A 14,661-nucleotide genomic window follows, 5' to 3' on the forward strand; every position below is an offset into this window, starting at 1 on the left:
GTCTAGCACCGTGCGATAAAAACTATCTTTCACTTGAACTTTCACTAAAAGAAAGGATCTTTCACTTGACTTGACTTGAAGATCGCAGCGATGGAATTCTAACTCCCCTGCCTGTTAAATGAAGGACAGGTACGCTAATAACTGGTTAACCAAAAGGAAAAAGGACTATACTTCGTATGAATTTAGTCTATTTCTTAAATTGTTCAAAATACTCGAGAAAAGTATGTGGTGCGCACCCTTTAGATTGATCTCATTTTTTTTCCGGAAATTTTGCATAATACGTACCCTCTCGACTAAGCTGAGTAACAATAGATGTCTCTTTTGATTTATATATACAGATGACAGAAGAAATAGCTAAAGGACAGCACGTGAAGAAAGCTCTTTTTCACCATTCGCAATCCTAAAGACAAAATGGGCAATCAAAGAGCTAACAGGGCATCGTTAGTGAGCAATGTCAAGCTATTGTTTACTTCTTTTTAATAATGCTTTGATACTCATTAGGATCGGTGCCACACTATATGGTATCTTTTCAGATGTCCGCTAATGTTATAAGCAATTGGATCTAACGAGTTAATTTTAACCTATGAATATTTAACAAGTAAGAAACAAAAGTTTTTCAAAGAAAACAGCCTCAGGACTATCTTAAGTAAATGGGCAATGGTTTTTTTTTTATGTGTTTGTGTTTTTATGACCCCCTTGAGAAAACCGGTAAAGAATCTCATTAATCTTAAGATGCAAAACAAACACATTTTGGAGAGAATTAACGCCTTCGTTCTAATCTTTCCTACCTGGTGATTCAAAATTAAAAATTAATATGTCGAAGAATAGAAATGAACGAAAGAAATATTAATGATCTCACCATGAGTAAGTGCAAGATGAACCGTAAGAAAATTTAGAAAGACCATCAAGAAGATTAAATATGGCTCCCGAGTGTGTTCTTAATTCGGAAAACAAATTGCTATCATAAATTTCCTGGAAATCTCACTAGTCTCAGATAGTGTTAGAATTATTGAAGAAGAAAGAAAGAAACGTGGGTTTTCGTTAGGCAGAAAAACAGAGGATGTTAACACTCCTTCCAAGATGTATGACAGAGAAGAGGATATTGACAAATTGTATTCGTTAATAATTATTAACACTAGAAGGCGATGCAACAGATATGAAGTGATAGATGACTCTGAAGATTGCTTAATTCTGGAAACAAAATTACCGCTATAACTCACCCCGTCAAGGGGGTATTGTGCCGAAACTCTGTCTCTGATTATTGAGTATAGGAAAGAGAGATCAAGATGATGTGGGCGTTAAATCTATCAAGTACCAATGTTCTTTGACAGTTTCTTCATGTCGTGCTCATTAGTAGAAACAAATGCATATCGTGTGTGTGTGTGCGTGCGCGTATGTTCTGTCAAATGAGGGTTGTTTACAATTCTCGTCTGAACTAAACAAATCGAGTCGTGAGGCTACGGTGTGCAATGATATTTGGATATTTTCCAATGAAGTTAATTTATAATCCATCTTGAAGATGTTCAATTGCTTGATTCTATTTACAGAAGTCTTATTCGCAACCGTTCTCCTTTCATTATCTCTTGGTATTCTATCATTCTGTCTCTGAATATAGATAAGAATGCTCGATCTAGAGATAGGAAATCACGAAAACCATGAAATTTATCACTGGGTTATGATCTATCGATCAGAGTTTAATTAAGCAAAATGGAATTTCTACAAATGGTAACTAACTGTATTTTTAGGGGGGGGGGGGGGAGTTCGTGTACTTCTACATAATTCCAGCATTGACTGGGTTGATTTTCTCATATGTATGCATCATTTATCTGTTGTTAAACATACAGCAATTTGATGAAATCCATATTGAAGCTATGTGTTTAAAGTAGAATTAGGCATAAAACGACCCATATCAAATGAATAGTATAGCCGACAGAATTTTTTTTCCGAAAGATCTACAGATTTCTATAAAACTATTATTATTATTATTTGACACCTCCAGGGAGTCAAAGATTCATCGAGGGAGGGCACCTGCTCTACAACTCTCCTCCACCACTCAATCTCATCTACCCGTCATCCACCAACCGCATCATCTACACCAGAGATCGTCAAAGTTATTTGACTGTCGACCCCTTCAAGAGTTTCTTGACTTTTTATCCAACCCCCTCTATTTTACTATTACGTAATTAAAATAGGACAAGCAAAAAAAGACGCTTATGTGAGTTTTTAGATTGTTTATTTTATAGTTACAGTGTTTATTGTATGTATAATATAGTATATATTACTATTAGTATCACTAATAATATCACTGGTATTACTAGTGATATTAATAAACTACTGGTATTAATATCACTGGTATTACTACCAGTGCTGCCTGCTCAACTCTTCAACATAGAGAAGTTTAGTTCGTGAATGAATAACGATTGAATTATAATATGTATATTGATGAATTTTGATTGTCCCAGTCTCATTTTTGCGCATCGAATACTTGTATCAGTAAATAAGAACGACGCACGTGTTGCAATCTCGCTCCCACTGCGCCGGCCGACAGAAACCACCAACATCCGTTTATTGGTAAATACGTCATTTTGGCCTACTTGATTGGCCAAAATGGCCTCAGTAACTATTTTCACGACCTTACTCCATCTTACAGGTCCTATTCATGGACCTGTAAGATGGAGGTACTGATCCCACGATTCACTCTTAATTGCGTTGTTATTACCTCCATGTCTTTTGTCATGGAGGTAATCCAAGTTAACCGAATTAAATATTACCCATATAGTGATGTCTTATATTTTTCTGTCGACCCCTGAGCCCGAATCGACCCCTAACAATGTCATTTCGACCACTTTGGCGACCACTGATCTACACCAACAGCGTCTACTGTCCATCAGCACCACCACTAGTATTTTCACACAATCACCAACTCCATATCCACGGCGGTTAGCGTATATTATATATTTGCCGTTCTGGTCTGGTTGGCCGGCAAACTGTAAAACATAAGAAATATTTATTAGTTTTTTTTTAACTTTCTTTCAAGGTCACGTTGTCTTAAAACTCATAACTTTGTTTACGCAAATATTAAAATAAGCTATGTTTAGTAAACAAAGTTGATACGCTACATCGCCTACTATAAGTTTCAGATTTGTTTAATAGCTGTGTTATTACATATGTAAACTATAAATGAACGTATTTTATAACAAATCGGTCAACAACGGAAAACAATAAAAAAAAATAATCGAAGCCTACAAAAAACGAAGGCGTCATTTAGTTTTTATTACATATTGCGCAGAAAATGTTCATAAACATTTTCTGCACAGAGAAGGGAAATGTTTCCCTTTTTCTCTTATATAAATGTTTTTTCTCCGATATTTATTCAGTATCTTGTAATAAACATCAAATAGAAAGACATGTTTTGTAGGTTGATTACTTTGTTACACCATTTGAAATTGAACATAACAATATTTATAAGGTCATTCTTATACACCATTTCATAGCGAATATAAGAACTTTTTAAAATTTTCTGAAACGTGATGATAAAATCATGATTTTGGGTTTCTAGTATTATTCAGAATTCCGTACGAAGGAAGACTTGGTTTCGAGTCTAGTCGGTGACTAGAGGAAATTTTTCTAAGCCTTTTTTCGACCGGTTCCCGAGTTAGTCGATCTCTGGCACGGGCAAGCAGGTTTTTCCTCCCGGAAACTCGGGTTTTTCGTCCTGTAAACTCAAGAAAATCGACCGTAGAACCCACATTATTTCAGACATTAAATATATTGTGTTAGGGTTAGGGACCACGAGATGGCGGCACATTTGAGCCGTCTCTCTTCACTGAGTACCGCTTAATTAGTGATAGCCTTGGACCATCTATCTCTGATTGGTACCAGTGGAGATTGAACTGCCCACTCAGTCTCCAAAAGTTAGATAGGGCTAAATGGCCTCGCCTACTCCCCGTATACGGGAATAAAAAGGCGTTAGCTGATTTTTTTTTTTTTTGATTTTTTATGATATAAATATAAATACACTAAAATATGATAATACTAGGTTTCCAGGTTGTTTGTTATTGAGACAGTTCCAAGTCCTTGAGGACTTCAACTTTGTTTCAATGTGCGGTTTCTGGTTTTCCATACCTAGTACTTTCCAGTTTTCTACTGACAGATTTACCGTTGGCTAGGTTTCGTTTTATATGTTCTACCATTCGTTGCTAAGAAGGCTCTGGGACTAAACAGAGAGTGAAATAATTTTGGAATACTTATCTTAACGGGAATTGCTACAAGGCAACAGCTTCGATACTAAAGACCACCTAAAACCTGAAAATAACAGTAAATAATATCCTTTTACTGTTTTCTTCAGGTTTTAGGTGGTCTTTACTAGCGAAAGAAGTCCGTAGAAGCAGCATAGCTTCTGGCTAAATTGGTTGCATTGTATGGTGAATATTTTTAAAATCGTTTGACAAATTTTGGTTTGAGAAATTCTTAAAATATAAACACAGAATTGAACTTTGATTCAGAGTGGACACTTGCATTGATTGCACAATATAAAATGATGGTAGTACATGACAAAAAAAAGGGCAATTTATCGAAAAATCACGATAATTTTCAACATAATTAGCCGAAATTTTTTTTCTTACGAAATATTTCTTTAATATTTAAGTTTAAATTATCTGATTTTGCTTAATATCCAGACAACATGATTATGTGAGAGACTAAAAATTTTAATAACTATTTTGTTCTGTTTCATAATATTATTCTGTTGTCTATCAGCAATATTTTAACTTACGTTAAGAGTAATGGTTGTCATGGGATATAACGCAAAAAAAAAACATAACTATAAAAATCAGGATATAATCAATTAGCGTAGAAAATACTCTTTACATCTACTGCTATTGTATGTAGCTGGTCATGAATACATCAAGACGACTTCCATGGTCTAGTGGGCTCAATACCAAGATAGATGCAAGCGGTTATCTCTACTAAAGGAGGCTCAACTCGCTACTAAGTAGGTAGTCATAATATTTTGTCTCACAAGTTATTTTGTATTTATCACATAATCTGGAAACGTTATGTATAATGAGAACTACTAATTTTGTAGGTCTTTTTGAGCAGTCACATCAACCACAATAGATTTATGAAAAATTCATATAAATAAGTGTTGTATTATTAATAATATTAAATTTACTTTCGAATTAATTAAAAAAATTGCAAAGAAAACAAAATTTTCTAAATATTAGAATAAAACCAATATTTTAAATTTATAAGTTATATATATAATTTTTCACTTAATCTGTAGTATCTGTAGTATGCTGTTTAATGAAGGAGATAAAAAAGTCCTTTTTAGGACTTCCAGGGTAACAAATGGCAATGCTAGCCAATGAAGTTTTAACTGAGGCTCGGCTATTGCCGTTACCCAGCCACGATTAGAGCTTTTTAGCTCAATAACACTCCATCCACACAGACAGATTTACTTCATTCAGATGACGGGATAAAGAGTCAAGGACTCAGTCCATCGCCCAGTTCTTATAAGAACTATAAGAACTAGTATGCTGTTTGGCAGGTGTGACGGTGACTGTGAGATGCGGTGATTAATAATACCCCTGGAGGGTAATGGATGGCAATGCTGTAGCCAATGAAGTTCTAACTGAGATTCGGCTATTGTTGTTACCCTCTTGCCATGATCAGAGCTTTAATAGCTCAATAGCACCTTATCCCTACACTGTCCTGTACAGATAACGGGGAAGATGAAAAGCATTCTTGCTTCGCCCCTTTAAACCAGTCCTTATAAGGACTAGTAGGCTGTTTTACAGCTATTCATTGTCAGGTTGTTTCAGCGTGATTTTTTTTTTTTTTTTTTTGTGAATGACATAACGCTCTTGTTCTCTTATATACTATAAATATATATATAAAGCTAACAATACAAATGCTGTTGTGGTGCTTGTAAAATAAAACAGCATGCTTTCTTATGAAAGGATTAAGTTCCATGTTAGTAATGTTAAATCGAATTCAAAGCTTTCACGGGTTAAAAAGTCACGAGAAGGTAAAACCAGAAGAAAAATACCCTAGAAAGGAATGACATAATGTTATCACCTTGCCAGTTCCATACAAACAATTGACAAGAATCTCAGCTATCTCATTCTGAGGAAATGTCTCCGCTCTCATTCCATCTGGCAGGCCGATCACGTAGGGGAGAAAGTAAATGCGCGCTGATGGCACGGTCAAAGGATAAGCTGTGCCTGGAATGTAAAGAATGTCATAAGGCACGAAGCAGAAAGAAGCTAGCGAGAAAGGTTCGTTTGAAAGTCACATAAAATACCCCGGTAATGGTTAGGCATTGAAGAGACAATATAGCATCAAGCTCACGATCAGACTTGGATTTTAACCTTTCTCGTTTGTGCCAGTAGAGGTCCGTATTTGATGCTAGAAATCGTTCGGATACCCCATTTTGTGATAGGTACCTGACTCAGTGGCTGTTATCTTTTTTCGCTTAATAGGTAATTTCCTTGACTTGATTAGGAACGATTTAACCATCCTCTACAATGCGATCCCTTTTCTTTGCGTGTCAAGGTGATATTTGAAGCAGTGTAGAAGGAGGTGGAAAGAAAAATTCGGACCAGCGATGTCATTTAAGATCATAATATTTTCTGTTAACAAAGTTTTTTTTAGGAGAAATATATCCTTGTAATCAAAAGTGAAGTGCTTTTTTATTTCATTCTCAAAAAATATCACTTTTCTTCATTACATAAAATAAAACTTGCAAAATATGGCAATAGCACATATGGGGATATGCTATGTATCCACGGTCTTTTTTCATAGTTTTGATTTGTTGAAATTTAAGAAGTGTACGATAAAAATATTAGATAGTTATTTCATATAGGTTATTTACATATTTTTAATCTGTTATATAGTTATTTCTAGTTAGTTACACGGTTATTTTTAAATTTTATTTTATTTATTTGGATATATAGTTAACTTAAAACGAATCAATCACGGTAGAACAACTAAAATTGGTTGTTTCTGTAACATTTGGCTGAAGTATACCGTACAAATGATTCTGCATCTGAAAAAGATAGTCCTAAATCGAAGTTAAATTGCCATTGGCATACGTGGCCCTTGCCTTTAATGCATAGCATCATACATCCCCGCAAGAGGATGTGCTTTGCATTAGCGGGAAATACTAAGGAATGTGATCGGACTTACTCCACCTTTACTACGAGTTGCCTCAGACTTGAACTACGTTCAGGCGCAAACTTGACTTATTTGTCTGTTTGCTTCACTTAGGAAAAAGGATTAAAACCTAGATTATAAAATTGCTTGGTATCTTTAACACACGCACGCACACACACACACATATATATATTTGTCGATAATTTTATGTAACTGGATTGAATTGAATTTTAAATACTGAATTTCTTAACAGAACGAAGCATTTAGTTAAAACCGTCCGTGGTTTCTTAGCTGATGTCAAAATGCATTCCATTTTATTGTTGCATACAGCGCGTTAATTTTTTTTTTTAACACACTTATTGCTGTACATTCACCGAGTGTGTTTTAAAAGTCATAAAATGCACATAAAGTTAAAAAAAAAGACATAAACATCTTATAAATACATGTTAGTATACAAGACGCTAGCAAACATAATCATTATAATATTCAACTGTAACTTGCGCTTTTATTGCATGGCTAAACACTCCTTGATGTAGAGACTTGTGTGTTTAGAATTCTCGATATGCGACGAAATTTTACAGGAATTTCTCGACAGAAGATGTGTTAGCTGATTTCATATGGTGGAAGTTAGTAGGATTGTTCCTAGGGGGGGAAACTAGGGTTCCCTTACACCCAACATAGACAAACAAGCCCCTGAATTTGTTGCATCCTCATGACAAACAAACAAAAAAAAAAAAAAAAAAAAAAAATCAGAGCCTGAAGTACCTTCAGATTAAGCAAGATGATAGTCTTATTAAAAATAAAAAAATATTATTATTATTATTAATATATTGGACAATCTTTTTAAACTAACTCTTCAATTTGTAATATATTCATGAAAATGTACAAGAAAAAGATGAGAGTAAGTAACAATCGATAATAGATTTTCTTTTAAGACCACCCTTTTTTTTCGCTACTGTAATAAAATATTTTAGAAATGCTAATTCTCTTCGAAAGTTTCATCGTCGAAAGTTCGGCCATAAAGTCAAGCCGGAGAAGTCTTCATTTGAAGCCATTTCATTTATATTACAATTATATCGATTTAACAAAATTTTTCTAAGTCGTTTAAAGTGTGCTTCAGAAAATTCGATCAAATTTAATCTTCCAGATGAGAGATTATTGATTTCATATCATGAAGGAGTGTTGGTTGAACTAATAATAAAAGCTGAACGTTTTTTTTTAATATGAATAGTTGGGGAAAAAAACGAGCATAAGTTCTATAACTTTGCATGTACCTTGCAAATTGATAAACGGTGTTTCCATTAATTAACTTACAGTGTAATCGCAATATCAACGCGTGAGATCCAGATGCCTCTTGAAAGAGAAGATAACTGTAAAATAACTATCATCTATGCATCCTAGAAATTAATGGTGACATTGATTTCTGCTTAAATCATTATCTTAAAAGTCACTGAGCCAAGTAGAAGATTAAAGAACATTTTGATATTGAAGATCGTGTTTTTTTTTAATTCACCTTTAAAATGGAATAAATCTTTCATTATTGAACTCTTAGAGAGTTATAATATTATTTCAGCCTTTACGCAATCAATAGGCTGGTCCTTCTTTGGACATTCTTGTAATTCTTTAAAACAGTTTATAATAACATGCACACATTGTTCTATAATAACTACCAAATGCCCAAAATACTCTAAAATGTACTTAAAGTACTAAATACTAGTTTTTAAAAAAAGTGTTTTAAAATATCCTCAAAATTCCAAAATGTGCTTGAAGTAAATTTAAGAGTATTTTAGCATTTAATATTTATGTAATAACTGTCTTTGCAATTACTTTTTTGTTGATTATCAATCATAAAATGTTAGCTATTTATTTATTTAGTGTACGATGATACAACGGCCGTGAGGCCCTCTTTATACGTGGAAGTATTGCACCTCAATGTTAGCTATCTTAGCTGTATATATAGCAGTTGCATTACATTATCGATCATTTATTCGGAGTATTAAAATGTCGGTTGGTACATTGCAAAGCAAAAGATTAAATATATAGAGTCCATCTAAGCAACACAAATAAGCTTAAAGTCACATCATTAGTGATAACCTTTGTTAATGCGATAATAGTACTTGATTAGTTTTAATAGTTCCATCTTTGTGGGTTACCCACCTTCGATTGCTTTTCTTAATCACCGAAAGCAGGTTCTGCTGCAACTGATCGAATTCTGCCTAGAGGGAGAGATCCCAGAATAACAATGGACAGGGAGGGAGCACACAATCGGAAATGAACGCTGCGTCATTGGAGAAAAGGATCAAAGAGGAAAGAACTCAATGAACAGACACTTCAATTACCACAAAAGCTTTTCTAGTGTAATGAAAGTAATATTCTAAATATCAAAGATGTGTGAATACTCGCTTTCTGTCAAAAAGATGTGTGGTAACTGAAGTGTCTGATCTATTAAAATATCGGCACAGAGAGTGATTTTATTCGTGATATTTCACTCCGTAGTTTTTTATTTATAGCTTCATCCATTCCAAAAGTCATAACATCAATTACTTATAGTACGCTTATAAAAACTGACCACAATAAAAATTACAAGAAGTTTATTTAAAATAATGATGGACTGAAACATCACATGTAACAAATTAAGGTGAATTTTCACGTATCATCACCTCGTAGCAATTATCATTAATCTTCATAGATTTCAGTAGGAGCCTGCTCCATCCATCATCCACACTACGGTTAAATTTCTAGAATTACACTCATTGTACGGAAGAGGGGCTATTTTTGAGTTCTTTGAAATTTTTTAAGTTCCAAGGGGGGAGCAGGTGAATGACTGTAGTTAAGCTGTAGTTAAGGGGAGGGTAAAGGGGAGGAATCATCACAGGAAAAAAAAAACGAAATGTTTGATGTTGAATTATGTTATACATTGTTGCTTTTCTTTCATTCTGTTTTAGCATAATTATTCTAAAATATTTTTATATTATAATATATCAAAAGAATTTACATTAATTAGAAATCATGTCTTGCAGGCTGAATTTTTGCAAGCGCAGATATTTTTGTATTCTTCACTCTTAAGCCAATGGGATATGGATTTGCTTCTGTAGAAATAGATCATAAAAATAAATAATAAGAATATTTTCATTCTTAAGTATTTGATAACATTATGTATCGATATAAAAACGTTTAGATTGTTGCCTGAGCTGCGTATATTATTGGGCAAGTTTGTTAGTTACGGAAGCAAATATACACGCACATGCGCGCAAATCACTATAACTGAAGCATGGATTCTTGATTGATCTAGTGCAACAACAAGGAAGTTGAGTGTCATTTATTATAATGCATTTGGTCTCAAAAAAAAAAAACGCATGCCTACACAAATAGTAAAGTGTAGCTCTTTTCCCCACCCCGGCAATTTACTCCTCATTCTATTCCTATATTCTTGTAGGATTCCAGTAACTTTTCGGCAAGAGGGCTATGTTAAAAATATTTACTTCAGGAGTTTAATGTGAAGATGCAAGTATGTGAACACATTTTCTATGTATATAGGCTAAAAACATGACATCGAATATTGCAAACGTAGCAGCGTCAAATAACCCTTGCTTTGACAAAATTTTTCACCTAAAGAGAAACATGTCGATTTATTTATTTAAAAAAAAAATGATAAATTCATGGGAGTTTAAAAAATTGCAAATAAATATTGATTTTACAAATGAATAATAATAAAAAAACAGAAAAGTATAGATTAACTATATTCCTCTATCTTGTTAATAGTTCTATAATAATATTCAATCCCGATTATTAAAATTATTATTATTAAAACCTCCATGAAGTCAAAGGAGTCATTGTGGGGGTTGTAGATAGGTGCATCTGTTGTAGGTACAATTCTAAATACATCACCTGAAAATATCGAAATATATTGTACATTTATATAGAATTTGAAATAATGATGATAATAATAAATTCTAGGAGAAAACTTTGCAATTAACCTCCATATTAATCTCATAGAAATTAAATCGACTGCTATATGAAAAGGCATGTGGTAGTAGCGCCATCTATCGGACTCGTGTGAGCTTATCGTTAATATATTTTTTTTACTAAAAAAATAAAAAAATAACGTAAACAATATCCCTTTCATAAAGTTTACATCTATTATTTATAAATTATTTGGAAACAGTCTTATTGTCTATTTCAATATTTTTTTTTATTTACTACTTTTTTTTTATTTCGTTTTTTGTACAAAGTAGGTTACGAATCCAAACTGGCTTTGATATAATTATTGATAATAAAAATAATTTAAGTAAACAGAGATTTTAAAAAAATCGTTTTTATACAATTCAGAATCAAAGTAATATATAAATCTAGATTTTTCTTTCTTTCTCTCCTTTATATCTTGGTTTCAAATCACGACACAATATCCCTTCTGAAGATTACTGTGAAAGAAAATAGGGGTAGGATTAGGGGGACGTGTAGATAAAACGCTGAAACGCAGTTCGAAGTGGAGCGCGAACTTCTCGATCACGACAAATGTCTCACGGTTCGCGAACTCTGACGTGATGGGCGAGAAGTGAATTTGGCAGCGGGAAACGGCGTTTTAGTTTGGATCACGGACCCATACACTTAGTGGCGAAACAGACTTGTCCTCCCTATCGAAAAACTCCGAGAAAGTGCTGAGATATCCAGTAGATAAGACACGTATACTATTTTAAGTATCTTCGCTGTTCAAATTTCGATTTCGGCATTTGTTTTCTCCGTAAAGATAGCTTTTAGGGAAAAAGAAAAAACTTTTCCATTTTAGAGAAACGAGGTTGAAAATAAAGTTACCTTTTTTCGTTCTCTGCTGTATTTCTGTATCAGTCTTTAACAACCTTTTACATCTTTAATAAACAATCTTAAAATTTAAATAAAAACAATCTAAAATATAGGTGAAAATAAGCAAAAGCAATCATAATATAAAACAGCGCAAATTTTCTAATAGCAATCTTCTTGAGCAGTGACGTCATAACAGCCTGACCAATTGCAAAAAGAGGCAATGAAAAACTTTAATCATTTTATTGTCAAAATTAGACTAAACAAAATTACAAACGCAATAAGTTAAGGTGTCTATAATTATAATAAGAGCGTGGTTTAATCACCAAAACTTGAGATGATGAGGTAAATTTTAGTTAAGATTTTATTTTTACTGGTGCATATGATAAAAAAATTATTAGCATTTATAATCATTTTGCCAGTTTTTCACATAAAATGATTGAGATAAATCGATTAATTTTAGTAGAATCCTTAAGTACCCAATTTCAATTAAATACTTTTTTTGAAAAAGAGTGTAATAAATAATTAGAAAAATTAGATTTAATAAATATTAAGCATTTTTATAACCACACCAAATATTAATTCTTATGATGTAAATAGGCTTAGCACGCTTTCTTACTACGCTGTTAAGGCTATCTGAAGGACAATAAGATGGTGCTGATTGTGATGGTCTTTAGCGAAGAAGAAGTTTTTTATGTAGTTCGCGAGTATCTTTAGTCAGTGAGTTGAATTCTGGAATCCTGAAACTGCAAGATTCAAAAGAACAGAAGTGATTGAGGTTTTTAAAACAAAACACACACAGGTAAGTGAACTGTATTTATATTTATAAGGCAATTCGCTAGACCTAACCGCCATTGCTAACTTACTGTACTAAATACTTCACAATGAGCGAAGATCATGCTTATATTAAATCGCTCAACAACAACAACAAAGGGCGTGTGATTAGCATTCTCAAAAAGATACTGAAAACAGTGGAAAACGAATGGCTCGGTAGTCTGATTTTCTACTCCTTGCCAGGAGAAACCGAACAGTCTGAAGACACTCCCGAGACAAAGGAGAAGCTTGATTTGATGATTTCTCCTTCAACAGACTTCGAAGAAGTTCGGGCACGTAAGAAACGTAAAACCTCTGACGCAGAACCTCTCATGGATTTAGGTATGGAAGAAGACACTCCCAGTTTTGATCTCACAGAATCCCCCAAAAAAAGGGTACCTCCGATTGTCCTCCGGGAAAAAAAAATGGACACACTTAAGGTCCACCATGACAAACCTACAAATACAGTACGTCTCAGCTAAAAATACGGATGATGGAATTAAAATCCAGCCTGCTACCGTAACAGACTTTAGAAAACTAACAAAAGAACTGGATTCAAATAATGTCCAGTACCATGCATTCCTTCTTAGCTCGGAACAAAATCTGAAAGTGTGTTACAGAGGACATGACCTCTGACGAAATAGAGGCCGACCTCCGCCACCAGGACATACCATCCATCAAGGTCAGCAGGATGACTAGAGCAGACAAAACCCCTATGCCTCTAGTTTTAATAGAGATACATCAAGCCTATAAAAACATCTATGACCTTAAGTCAGTATGTGGACTCCGAATCACCCCAGAGTCTTTGAGAAAGAAGGCTTCAACTGGGAAATGCCAGAGATTCGGTCATGCTCAGAGACTCTGCAGGGCAGAATACAAATGCCTGGAGTATGCAAAAATCCACCCTACTAATACCTGCACACAATCAAAAACTACCCCGGCAAAATGCGCCAACTGCGGTAGTCCTTACATCCCCAATTATAGAGGTTTCACCCGAAAAACAGACAGTCGGAAGCAGGCAGACTCTCTTCCTCTCCTAGAAGATCTATCTCAGAGACCACAACTCCACAGTCCCCAACGGACAAGCAAAAACGCTCAGACATCCATCCTCTGAAACCAGAGGTCTTTAAAAGATCATCTCAACAGAGTCAGACAAGGACATATGCAGACGTAGTTCGTACAAAAAAAAAAGTCAACTCAAGAAAAGATTCAGCTAGCACCACTATCAAATTTGACAGTTATCATCACCGCCTCTCTAGCTAATATGCTGCGCTGCTGAACTTTAGAAGATCCAACCCCTCACCATCCTCCACTAAAAGATTCCTAAAGGATACACAAACTATCATCACCGCACTCACTAATGAACAGGAATAAATTAAAACCAGACTCACTAGAGATCATCGCGTGGAACGCGAACGGCCTGAGCAGTAAGATCTTAGAACTACAGGACTTCACCCAAAGACATCAGCCGAAACGCACCTCAGACCTTCAGACAACCCCAAAATTAGGGGATATCAACTGTACAGAACAGACAGACTGTCCCACAGAGGAGGCGGCGGCACTGCCATTTTCATTAAGAATTACATCACTCATCATTCTATAAACATCCCTCCTACCACTAACCTCGAGGTCACCGGCATTGAGATTCTCACGAGCTCGGATGGCAAATTAAAAATCTTCGCAGCATATAATCCTCCAAAAAAAATATTACTCTCAGATTTGAACGCCATATTGGATACCAGAGAGCCTACCACCATGGCCAGCGACTTAAACGCCAAGCATCCAGTCTGGAACAGCCGTTCTACCAACAAAAACGGACACATACTAGCAAACTATATAGGATTCAACAACGTGGTTGTGGTAGGTCCCGCAGAGCCCACCCATCACAACACATAT

General features: G+C 34.6%; 1 long non-coding RNA gene across 3 annotated transcripts in view; it reads left to right on the top strand.

Annotated features, from left to right (window-relative positions):
* LOC150108934 (uncharacterized) overlaps window positions 1–14,661 on the top strand; it is a 353,210-nt gene that overhangs the window by 275,360 nt on the left and 63,189 nt on the right. For 2 of the 3 annotated variants that reach the window (XR_016549409.1, XR_016549410.1), the window contains exon 4: window positions 12,553–12,618. The exons of the other annotated variant lie outside the window; for it this stretch is intronic. This is a non-coding gene — a long non-coding RNA (uncharacterized LOC150108934). Of the gene's footprint in view, window positions 1–12,552; window positions 12,619–14,661 lie in introns of those variants that run through there. 3 annotated transcript variants of the gene reach the window in all.

Source organism: Typopeltis vanoorti, chromosome 2 (assembly GCF_054136105.1).
Source record: "Typopeltis vanoorti isolate ZY-2024b chromosome 2, IOZ_Tvanoo_1.0, whole genome shotgun sequence".
Lineage (NCBI taxonomy): Eukaryota > Metazoa > Arthropoda > Arachnida > Uropygi > Thelyphonidae > Typopeltis > Typopeltis vanoorti.